The following is a 13096-nucleotide window of genomic DNA, read 5'->3' on the forward strand; positions in this document are numbered from 1 at the left end:
TTCTTTGCATATTTGATCTATCAAGCAAAGAGTGATCTATTAAAGCCATTCATTCAATTTAACAACATATATTGAGGTTCTCCAGTATGTTAGAACTTGTCCCAGATGCTGGGGATACTCAGTAAATAAAACATCAATCTAGGGTGTTTTTGAATTATTTATATGAGTTTTTATTTATTTATTAACAAATACTATTTTCAGCATACAGATGCAGATTATTTGCTAGTTATTGAGCAGCCAGTGGGGTGCTGATGGAAGTGCTAAGTCATCATTCCGTCAGTTATTTGCTGTTCCTTCTCTGTCATTTCTTGTTTGTGCATTGTGTCCTGTGTGGCTTGCTGCCTTTTCTCCAGTCTATCCAAAGTCAGAGATTTCAAGGGTAAAAGTTTGGGTTTTCACAGCCCCATCGTGGTTTCATCTTCCACAGACAACTGCCCTTGTTTCGGAAGAACTTCCTGGAATGCTGACTTCACCTCTGCCATACCCGAATTGTTGGATGCAGTGAGTTTGGAATATTGGACAGTTTTCCTTTGTAACTTGGGTTGCAAATGAATGGGGCCCATTACGAAGAATGGGACCTCCCTCATTTGTACAATTTTAAGTTCTACTAATATAAACTTTTTAAGTTAAGAAATCTTTGACCTATGTTTTTCTAATAAAAAAATGAGAACATATCCCTATGAAAAATTAGGAAATTGTTCTGCATGTACTCCCCTGTTTATTCACTGCCAATTTTTTATGCTTGTGTTTCTCCATTTCAGAATTCTTAAATTTCATTAATCTTTTGGATAGTTATAATACATTCTTAGAAATTTTTAGCGGACGGGTATGGAAAGCTTGCTGAGGCCTTTCCATATAGGGTCCCCAATAAATAGTGGCCCACTTTTCCTCTTCCTCTCATGGGTATTAAACAAATTGAGAAAAGACAGATGGGAGATAAAAATAGCACCCTTAGGGTGGGGCACAGTGACTCAGTGGCAGAGTTCTCGTCTGCTGTGCCAGAGACCCCGGTTTGATTCCCAGTGCCTGCTCATGTAAAAAAAAATAATAAATAAAATAAATAGCACCTTTTTAGTGATAGGAGCCAGAGTGGAGGATGTAGTATAAAGTGAGAGCAAATGGGCCTGCTAACTGTGCCCTAGAAAAAGGCTGGTTACCCACACACAGGAAGGCAATGCAAGACGAGGATGGGTCTCTTCAAGCAGCAGAGTCACCTATGGGCAGCTTGTTCCCAAGAGAATAAAAGGACAGAACTGAGCCTTGCATGCCTTGTTTTCCTTCCCCAATTTACCAATCCCTAGGGCAGTTAAATTCATGTGTCAGCATGGCCAGGTGCTAGTGTCCAGTTGTTTAATCAAGTAAACACTGGTGTGATTGTTACTGTGAAGCTACTTCGTGGATTTCTACCACCAGTAAGACGATTGCATCTATGCTACCTACATCTACAACCAACTAAGGAGATTGCCTTTAACAACGACTGAAGTATCATCCCATCAGCTGAAAGCTTTAAAGGCAGAACTGATCGTTTCAGCATTAAGAAGGAAGAACTTCTATCTTTACTTCAGTCAGTCAGCTTGTGCTGAAGAACTCACTGAAAACCTTCATTGAAGTTCCCAGCTTATGGGCTGCCCTACAGAAAAGGTTCTTGTTCATCCCTACAATAACCAATTACTATAATAAATCTCAATATTTACAAATATCCTGTTGGTTCTGTTTCCCTGGAGAACCCTGATTTGGTATCAAGAGTAGAGTTGGGCAAGTCTGTGAAATTTCTAAGTGTCTAGTAGTGTGGAGAATGTTGCGATATCCCTTCTAAAATGAAGGATAAGCTATTGCATCTGGTCTCTCTTACAACTAAAAGAGAGGTGCAATGCCTAGTTGACCTCTTTGAATTTTGGAGACAACATAGTCCTCATTTGAGTGCGCTGCTCCAACCAACTTACCAAGTGACCCCAAAAGCTGATAGTTTTGAGTGTGGATAGGAACAAGGAGGTCCTTCAACAGTCCAGTCTGCTGCACAAGCTGCAGTGCCCTTCGGGTCATTTGATCCAAATGGTCCAATAGTGCCAGAAGTTTTAGTGGCCAATGGAGATGCTGTCTGGAACCTTTTGCAGGTACCTACAGGAGAATCATAGCACAAACCCTTAGGATTATGGAACAAAGTCCCCCATCCTTGAAGATACCTGCCCTCCTTTTGAGAAACAGCTTTTAGCCATGGTGGAGACTGAACTATGGCCACCAAGTCACCATGAGACCTGAGTTGTCTATTGTGAACAAACTGTGGTTTGTCTGGCTTACCAAACCAGAAAGTTAGGTGTTCACAGCAGCACTCTATAATCAAATGAAAGTAGAATATATGAAATTGGACTCAAGCAAACCCTGAAGCCATAAATTACATGAGGAAGTGGCCCCAATGCCAATAGCCCCCAGTCCTGCCACCTTATCTTCTCTTTCTCAGCCTAAAGATGTGGCCTATTGGGGAGTTCCCTATAATCATTTGACTAAAGAAGAGAAAACAGGGGTCTGGTTTACAGATGGTTCTGCATGATATACAAGTACCAGCAGGAAGCGGACAGCTCTAACACTATAACCCCTTTCTGGGACATCACTGAAGCATAGTTGTTCCAACCTATATCTTGGAGGGCTTGGGTTGAGGCAGGCTAAAGACCAAAGGACACTTCAGACATGGAGTTGGACATGAGTTTTATTAGGACTCACGAACAGGAGAAGATCTTCATGGTGGGAGCCAGTCATGAAAAATGAAGGTTAGCAGGCCACAAGGGGTAGTGAGTGAAAGGATTTATAAGGGTTTAGGACAAGGGTGTGAAAGCAGCGTTTCAGCAGGGTCTTATGACACAGGGTTTGGAAATTTGTTATCAACAGTGATAAGGGGAGGGGAGTTTTAATGCTTTGTTTCCAATACCATTTGTACATTCTTTCCCCCCTGAAGAGGGCTGATGACATTTAATGTCTGTCCTGGTCATATAGGTGGCTACATGCAAGGACCAACTCTTAATATGGAGGGGAATACTCTCAATATCAAAGGGAATCCTGGGCCCCAGATCTCCACAATCCATGCCCATGCAGCAGACAACACTGACCGTAGAACAGACCCTGCATTCATATTCCACAATAACAGTATGAGAGACCACAGAACACTAGGAGACCCACATATAGAGATAACAACCCTCCAGAGAGATGCCAGAATGACAAGAAAGGAAATTAAACCATTTAAACAAAGGGTCTCCTGATAACTGATCCCTATTGTGTATATGCTTTTGCATATGATTTAAGACTTGTGAAACATTGTGCAAATGATCAGGAATATATATGCAGCACTGCCCTGTGCTGCAGTGACGATGTCTAAGGCCATTCTATTGTGTAAAACTACTTTTCTAAGCTGTGTGGTTTCTTCATGTCACAAGGATATAGTCCTTTTGGAATTAATATGTGCTTAGGCAGTGTGATTGGCTAAAGCTCCCAAATGTTTTTCAATTACTATTGCAGCTCCACCTGGAACTGGAGTGTCTAAAGGATAATACCATCAGAAAGTGCATTTTGTTCTATATCTGGCTTTAATCATTTTCCCAAGTACCAGGAGGACAGAGCAAAGAGTCAAATGTGGTAGCACAGACATAGGGCTGTCCCCACGTACAACATCCTGTCCAGCTATGGGGTCCATAGGGCCAACCACATTGCCCACAGGTCCATAGCCATCCTTAGGGGGAAGAATATGCCCTATGTTGGTTGGAGATAATTTGCCAGTGGAAAAGACTATTATTTTGTAGCTTAGCAGTAAAAGTACACAATCTGGGGGTAGCCACCCCACATCATGAATTCCAAAATGTTGTTCCGTACAAACCAAAGCAACATCTTTTACTGTTACAGTTTCTGCTGTCAGCCACCCTAAACCATAATATACCCCATGCACCGATACAGTTGGGGCTTGTTCACCTATTCCTGTACAAGGGAGGAGATGTAAGCCCTGGTCTCCTTATAGGATGGTTGTTGGATTTCAGTCTTAAATGAAAATGTTCTTTTCCCAATTTCCCAATTCACTTAGTTCTGCCAGGCCAGCAAGGTACTCCATGCAGTCCAGTTCATTGGGGTCACAATAAAAAGGAAGGCCTGGTGGCACCTGAAGATGGCAAGTCCATGCAAACCCACATTGGGTCTGATTGTGGGCATGAATGACTGCTGAAACCCACTGTAAGAAGGTGTTTGCTGGGATGCCATGGGCATAAAGAATGATGTGGTGTAAATGGCATGTTTCATTCCTAGCCCTCTTAAAATGTCTTGTAACACCTCCATATTTTGCCAATGGGGTTATTGTACAATATATCTGCCTAATTAGTTCAGACAGCCTTACACTGGCCAATCAACCGTACCAGCAAGGAGGCGGTTTTTGTACCAGCTGAGGTAGCATACAAGCATTGTCATAGCAAAGGGCGGGTTGTGAAAGATGCCAATTTATTCATTTCCATTGCAGAAAGCACTATGCCCTCTGCTCCAGTGTCCCATAACCTCAGAAGCCAATAAGGTAGGGACTTCCTGGGTTTTTTTCTACACTACTGCCACAAATCACTCAACATGGCAGTGTTATGATCTTTCATAGCAGTGTGTAATTTCTGTTAAGGAGGTGGGAGTGGCTCATCCCCAGGGCATTGATCAGTTGATCAATCAACTGGCCAATGGTTGATTGGCCAGTGTAATGCTGTCTGGACTAATTAGGCAGATATACTGCACAATAACCCCCATTGGCAAAATATGGAGAAGTTACAAGACATTTTAAGAGGGCTAGGAATGAAGCATGCCATTTATACCGTATCATTCTTTATGCCCATAGCATCCCAGCAAACACCTTCTTACAGTGGGTTTCAGCAGTAATTCATGCCCATAATACAGCCTTACATTTCTGCTATATTATGGGGTGCACCTTTTGGAGTTCTTCATCCTCTTCCACCTTCCATTTCCTCCCCTTCCTCTTTTGAGGAGGAGTCCATGGGTCCCACACTTTGGGGTTCCATCCCAGAGTAGCTAAAATCCTCTGGACACAAGCCTGAGACAACTTACAGACTCTGCATGCCAGAGTCTCAAGCTGACTGTCCACTCAGCACAGGCAACCAGCCACTAAGTCCTTCATTTCTGCCTGGGCAAGACACATATCATTTTTTAGTTTTAATTCCTCCTCTAAATGCCACATGGTGGTTTTTGCCATTTATCCTGCCTTGGTAGCCATTCACAGGGTCCCTAACAGGTGCCATGTCATGGCTGCTGCTTTTTACTCAAATTTAGTTGTCCTGCCATCTGTTGCAAAACAGTTAGCAACCTTGCCGGAGTTTTCAGGGTGTCCCCATACTCTCATGGTAGTCTCCATTCATTTGGTAGAACAGCCACCCCACCACAAATGGAGGCTATAGGCCAATTTCTAATTTCCCTCTGGAAAGAATCTCCCTTCCCAGAACTCATGCCAACTATGACCAGTGGCTCCTTAGTCTCCTGGCTGGCTCTCCAATTGTTCCCACTCAGATCTTGGAAGGCTTGGGTTGGGCAGCCCAAAGACCAAAGGATATGACATGTATGGAGCTAGACATGAAATTTTTTGGGACTTATGAACAGGAAAAGATCTACCATGGTGGCAGCTGGCTGTGGAAAATGAAGATTAACTGCCACAAAGGGGATGAGGAAGTGTAGGGGGTTATAAGGGTTTGGGACAAGGGTGTGAGAAGAGCGTTTCAGCCAGTCTCATGATACAGGGGTTTGGAGGTTTGTTATCAACAGTGATCAAGGGAGAGGAGATTTAGAGCCTTCTTTATGATACCATTTGCATATCCTTTCCCTCTTAAGGAGGTCTGATGACCTTTGAGGTCTGTCCCAGTCATATAAGTAGCTTATGCATGATCTGCTCTCAGTATCAAAGGGAATCCTGAGCACAAGACCAGCATGGCTAAAGACACCCTTGAGTGCCCAATCTGCCAGCACCAGAGACCAACACTCAGTCCACAATATGGGACCATTCCCTGAGGTGCTCAGCCTGCTACCTGGTGGCAGGTAGATTACATTAGACCACTTTCATCATGGAAGGGGCAGTGTCTTGTTCTAACTGAAAGAGACGCATACTCCAGATATGGGTTTGCCTTCTTTGCAGACAATGCTTCTGCCCAAACTACCATCCGTGGAGTTACAGAACGCCTTATTTCCAATCATGGCATTCCATACACCATTGCTTCTGATATAGGAACCCACTTTACAGCAAATGAAGTGTGGGGAATGGGCGACATGCTTATGGAATTCACTGGTCTTGCCATGCTCCCTGTTATCCTGAAGCAGCTGGATTGACAAAACATTGAGAAGGCTTGCTGAAGACTCAATTACAGTACCAACTGGGTGGCAATACCTAGCAGGACTGAAGCAATGTTTTCCAGGAGGCCTAAATCAGCATCCACTTTATGTTGCTGTTTTCCCCATAGCCAGCATTCATGGGTCTAGGAATCAAGGGGTGGAAATGGGAGAGGCACCACTCCCTACTGCCCTTAGTGATCCCCTAGAAAAATTTTTACTTCCTGTCCACAATCTTAAGCTCTGCTGGTCTACAAGTCTTAGTTCTAAAAGGAGGAGTGCTTCCATCAACAATGATTCCATTGAACTGGAAATTAAAAGTGCTGCCCAACCACTTTGGGCTCCTCATGCCCCTGAATCAACAGACAAAGAAATTACTGTACTGGCTAGAGTGACTAATGTTTATTATCAAGGGGAAATAGGACTATAACTACACCATGGAGATAACAAAGTTTGCCCAGAATACAAGAGATCCCTAAAGGATGGATCAATGGAAAACACAATGTAAAACTTCAACAACCCAATCTTGGCAGGATGCTAATGGCTCAGAGATGGTTTGGGTCACCCCACCAGATGAAAATCACAACCAGCTGAGAGGTACTTGCTGAGATAAAGGGAATATGGGTTGGGTAACGGAAGATCTATGGCCACATGATCTGTTACAGAAAGGAGGACTTCCTTGCTTTGTTATGAATGTGTGTGTATATATACATAAAACAGATATCTTTGCTTTCTTCTCTATCTTATCTCCTTATCATATAAGTTTATTAACTTTATATCATAGTATTTTTGCTATAGGCTATCAAGTTTAGAAGTAGATATTATCCAAGGACTTGCACCATCTTCTGGAAAAAGATTTAGTGCATTTCTGGTTGTGTGTAGAACAATTGAGCACTATTCAGCAAAAATATGACTGTTATTGTTTTTATTTAGAGAATAAGTATGGTTTAAGGAGCTGTGTATGGGTGCCAAGTTGACAAGTGTGACCTGGGATGGTTAGGTTCACATTTGTCAATGTGGCTAGGGGATGGTGTCCAGTTATTTGGTGTAGGAAGCACTGGCCTGATTGTGTGAGACTATTTTGTGGATTCATATAATCAGTACTTTAATTGCATCTATCACTCACTACATCTACAGTCAACTAAGCCTTCAACAATGAGAGAAGTCTCATACAATCAGCTGAAAGCCTTCCAGTCACTTGGAAGTACATCCATTTCTACTTCAGCCAGCCAGTTTCTGCTGGAGAATTCATTGAAAACTTTCATTGGAGTTCCCAGCTTGTGGCCTGCCCTAGGAATTCGGATTTACCAATCCCCATGGTCACTTGAGCCAATTCCTATATGTATTGTGTTTCCCTGGAGAACACTAACTAATACAGGCAGAGTGAGCCAATGGATACAGAAAGGACACTGAAGAATGCCTAGTCCTCATGGAAACCATGAGAAAGAAAAGAATTCTCCTTCTGGAAATAGAAGGTTCTTTCTGAATTCCTGTATCGTTGTAATAGATCACCAAGTTAAGAATGTCCAGGGATTCCATCTGTGTTTTATGCATGATTGTTCTGTAAACCTACAACTTCTCTAATAATAAAAAAGTAGTAATTTTTAAAAAGTTGTCCAGCCTTTCCTACATGGGCTCCAGCTTTTTTTCCCTTGGAAAGAAAACTGGGGAGAGGGCTGGCAGGGTATTCAAAATCCTTTTAGGGCATAACAGTTTGGATAGTTATTTTATTAAAATTAGGTAACAAGGCACATAATACATGTTTGATTAGGTTATTTATTAGGAGTCAAGTAAGACATAAAACCCCTAAGAACACATTAGTTCCCATAAATTGGCATTTATATTTCTGTCATCAGCAAAATGTCTTCCTCCTTCACTTCCTTTTCCTCCCTATCCCCTGATCCTCTCCCTCCTTTTCTATCCCTAATGGATCACTCCTTCTCTCTTCTCGCATACACTCCAGATCCCTCTTTTTTGAGGCCCATCTCCTCCTACAAATGTCTTCTAGCTGTGAAACCCTGCCAAGAAGCAAGGGCTATGCTTTTCCCCTAGATAATCACATGACTGTCCTTTCATTGCCTACAGGTCTTCACTGAGAACTCACCCTTCTCAGTAGCCTAACCTGCTCTGACTACCCCATTTAAAAGTCTCCTGCCCTAACAATCCCAATCTCCCTTATCCAGTTCTATTTGACTATAGAATGTATCACTTTCTAACACACTAATGCAATTTATTTATATATTTTATGTATTGTCCATCCTCACCACAGGAAAGTATGAAATCCACAGGGGTAGAGATTTTTATCTATTTTGTTTAATGTTATGTTCAGTAATTGAAAAAAACACTTTTTCATTGTGGGTCCTCAGTACATATGTGTGAGTGGATGAATGCATACTTGAATAAATGAAGAGCAAACACACTAATTTTACTTAAATTGCACGTGTGTGTGAGTGCACAGGGATCACTCACAAGGACAGTTGGGTGGGGTAGTAAAACCCCTAGGCTGCCTCTTGCTTTTTTCACCACCAGAAGACATTGGTAGAAGAGGGAGTGTTTAAGCCACTAAGTTTGTAGTGATTTGGTGTAGCAGCAATAGAAAAAAACGCAGACTCCATTTCCCCCTTATTATATCTTTGATCATTACCTCAGGTCTATTTGATTTTGGCTTTTCTTCAAATATACTAATTATTTCAGTCATTCATTCATGTATATATTTTCCTTTTCTTATCATTTTTACATATTCATGCTTTTCCTAACTATTCTTTAAAACTATTTTGATGTGTACTTTCCATATCTATTTAGTTATTCCCTTTCCACTTCCAAAGCAGAATTTAATTCCACTCTTCAGAATCTTAAATTCCTCACAATCTTTCCTTCCTTTTACCAGCTTTCTTTTATTTCTAATTGTCTTTTAGTCAGCCCCATTTTCATTCATTCTGTTACCTTAAACTATATTTCTAATTTTATAGACTCCACGTTTTCTGAATTTCAAAGAGAAAACAAAGCAGAAGTTTTCTAAAATTTATTTCTATTTCTTATGGCTGATCATCTTCCAAGGATGTGCTTTCTCCTTGAATTTCGATAATCATGTTCCCACTAGTTTATAGTACAGAATATATTACTATGTTCCAATGCCATATTAAGAAAATTGTATACCATGACCAAGTGGAGTTTATAGCAAGAATGCAAAGATGGTTCAATTTTAGGAAATTTATTTATGTAATTCACTTTATTCATGGGTACTGTCGTGGTTAGGGACAGGTGTCAACTTGGCCAAGTTGTGGTACCTGTTCATCTGATTGGGCAAGCGCTGGCCTGTCTGTTGCAATGAGGACATTTCATAGGATTAGGTCATGATCACATCAGCTACATCCACAGCTGATTCCATTTGTAATCAGCCAAGGGGGAGTGTCTTCTGCAATTAGTGATGCTAAATGCAATCATGGGAAGCCTTTTAAGGAGGACTCAGAGGAGACAGGTTCCATTCCTGCTTTGGCTGGTGAGCCTCTCCTGTGGAGTTCACCCAGGCCATCCATTGGAGTCATCAGCTTTGCAGCTTGCCCTGTGGATTTTGGACTCTGCATTCCTACGGTCACGTGAGACACTTTCATAAATTTTATATTTGCAAGTGTTCCCTGTTGATTCTGTTTCTCTAGAGAACCCTAACTAATACAGGTACAAAAACAACCACATGGTTATCTCCATAGATACTCCAAAAGTCTTTGACAAAATTCAATATCTATATCTAATAAAAATTCTTGTGAAAAGAGGAATAAGTGGCTAGTTCCTTTATTTCCATCAATTCTAAATCTTACATGGTAGGATTGCCTAGAGGCATTTCCACCAAGCTCTGTGTATTAATTAGGGTTCTCTAGAGAAACAGAATCAACAGGAAATATTCAGAAATATAAAATTTATAAAAGTCTCTCATGTAACCATGGGAATGTAGAGTCCAAAATCTGTAGGGCAGGCTGTGAAGCTGATGATTCCAATGGAGGGTCTGGATGAACTTCACAGGAGAGGCTCACTGGCCAAAGCAGGAAGAGAGCCTGTTTCTTCTGAATCCTCCTTAAAAGGCTTCCTGTGATTAGATTAAGCATCACTCATTGCAGAAGACACTCCCCTTGGCTGATTACAAATGAAATCAGCTGTGGATGCAGCTGGTGTGATCATGATTTAATTCTATGAAATGTCCTCATAGCAACAGAGAGGCCAGCACTTGCCCAACCAGACAAACAGGTACCACCACCTGGCCAAGTTGACACATGGCCCTGACCATGACAGTCCACCTGTTCTAGTTTGCTAGCTGCCAGAATGCAACATGCCAGAGATGAATTGGCTTTTAATAGAAAGGGATTTATTTAGTTAAAAGTGTATAGTTCTTCAGAGGAAAGGCAGCTGACTTTCAACTGAGGTTCTTTCTTACACAGGAAGGCACAGGGTGATCTCTGCTGGCCTTCTTTCCAGGCCTCTGGGTTCCAACAACTTTCCCCTGGGTGATTTCTTTCTGCACCTCCAAAGGCCTGGGCTGAGATGTGAGTACTGAGATGAGGTATGCTGAGCTGCTTGGGCTGTGCTACGTTGAGCTCTCTCATTTAAACTTCTAGCCAATTAAATCAAACATCATTCATTGCAGCAGGCACGCCTCCTAGCTGACTACAGATGTAATCAGCAACAGATGAGCTTCACATGCCATTGGCTCATGTCTACAGCAATAAAACTAGGCATTTTCACCTGGCCAAATTGACACCTGAATCTAACTACCAAGTGTCCACCCCTTGTCAACTTTGCAACTACACACATCACCTTAAACATTATTAAAGTGCAAAAAATTCTCTTCTAGCTGTGGACCTGTGAATCTCAAAACAAATTCTCTGGTGCCAATATGCAAAGGAGGACATTCAGACGATATAGGTTTTTCATTTCCATTGGGAGAATTGGAAGGAACACAGGAGTCACAAGACCCAAAGAGTTCTGAAAACATGCAGGGCAAACACCATTGGATTTCAAAGTCTGAAAGTCATTTATCCTTCAGCTTTAGAAAGTGGCAGTCCCACCCTTTCCAAGGGCCTATGCAGTGGCCCATATCAATAAATTCAGCCTGATCCAGCCCTATATTCCTCCCACCATTATCCCACACCCTTAAAATCCATTGCCACACATATTCCCCTAATTTCTGTCTATATAAATTGGAAAACTCACACAGTTCTTTTGGAGTATAATGTACCTCCTCATGTGTGATACTTCGTACCTCACCTTTCCGGACCTGTTGGAACTTTAGTCTAGTTATAGGTCTGGAAGAAATGAAGGGTGGTAGAGGTGAGTCATGAAAAGAGTTAGAAATATCTTCCAAGTCATTTGCTTCAGGGCATTCATTTGCAGTTTCATCTGGTGAAACAGGATTAATCACTCTAGGGCTAATCTCTTCAGGTGGACATTGGGTGGCCAACTCCTCAAGGCAGGCTGGAGGTGGGGCGGCTATGTCCTCAGGGCAGACTATTACAGGGTTATATAGAGAAGACTCAGCATGACCTAGGGTTTCAGCCTAGCCCCTGACATCATTATCAATCCGTATGTCACCATCCCATTTTTCAGGATCCCACTCCTTTCTAATCAATGTCCTCACTTCAATGGCAGACATCATGCAAGGGATTGAGATTTCAGTTTACACTGTAAAGTCGCTACTCTAACAATAATATTCAGAGTCTGATTTTCATAGATCTCAAGTCTGCAGCTACTGAAAATAAGATTTTCCTTCAAGACACTCATAGAAACTTCTACATCTGTCAGATGGCACTTAAGCTTCTTGTTTGAATCCTTAAGCCCATCCTTTAAACTCCTTAATGTATCCAATGTATCTAACAACCACCAACCAACATCTCTATACCTCCTATTTCCACAGAACTCCTTAAAAGTGTCAAAAACATTATCCCCCAGACCCTGGCTTTGTACAAGTGAAGCATTAGAAGAATCACATGGTGATATTTTGACTATCTCTTTTGCCAACTCACTCCATAGATTGGCAGTGTCATTCTGATTATGGGAATCAGAGTCCTTAGTGCCTTTGAGTCCAGTCAGAGTAGAAAACCATTCCTAAAAACCCATTTTTAAGATTCTGTTTCTTAAGAACTACCCCTGGTACCATGTTGTATTAGTTAGGGTTCTCTAGAGAAACAGAATCAACAGGAAATATTCACAAATATAAAATTTATAAAAGTCTCTCATGTAACCATGGGAATATAGAGTTCAAAATCTGTAGGGCAGGCTGTGAAGCTGATGATTCCGATGGAGGGTCTGGACGAACTCCACAGGAGAGGCTCGCCAGCCGAAGCAGGAAGAGAGCCTGTCTCTTCTGAATCCTATTTAAAAAACTTCCAGTGATTAGATTAAGCATCACTCATTGCAGAAGACACTCCCTTTGGCTGATTACAAATGGAATCAGTTGTGGATGCAGCCAACGTGATCATGATTTAATTCTATGAAATGTCCTCATAGCAACAGAGAGGCCAGCACTTGCCCAACCAGAAAAACAGGTACCACCACTTGGCCAAGTTGACACACGAACCTGACCGTGACAGTCTGAAACAAGGCAAGGAGGTCAACCATCCCTGTTAATGTTTAACATTGTTAAATTAGGAGGAAAAATTATCGGCATAAGAATAGGAAAGGAGGAACAAAGCTAATTATAAAATCAGTGACATGATAGCATACATGAAAAACTTAAGAGCAGGAGTCAGCAAACTATGACCTATTGACC

The 13096-nt window shown here is 41.7% G+C and overlaps 1 pseudogene; it reads right to left on the reverse strand.

Moving 5' to 3' along the window:
* Positions 1-260: 260 nt before the first annotated feature.
* Positions 261-482, reverse strand: LOC143652729 (BBSome-interacting protein 1 pseudogene; annotated as a pseudogene).
* Between the last annotated feature and the right edge of the window lie 12614 nt (positions 483-13096).

Source organism: Tamandua tetradactyla, chromosome 12 (genome assembly GCF_023851605.1).
Source record: "Tamandua tetradactyla isolate mTamTet1 chromosome 12, mTamTet1.pri, whole genome shotgun sequence".
Classification (NCBI taxonomy): Eukaryota; Metazoa; Chordata; class Mammalia; order Pilosa; family Myrmecophagidae; genus Tamandua; species Tamandua tetradactyla.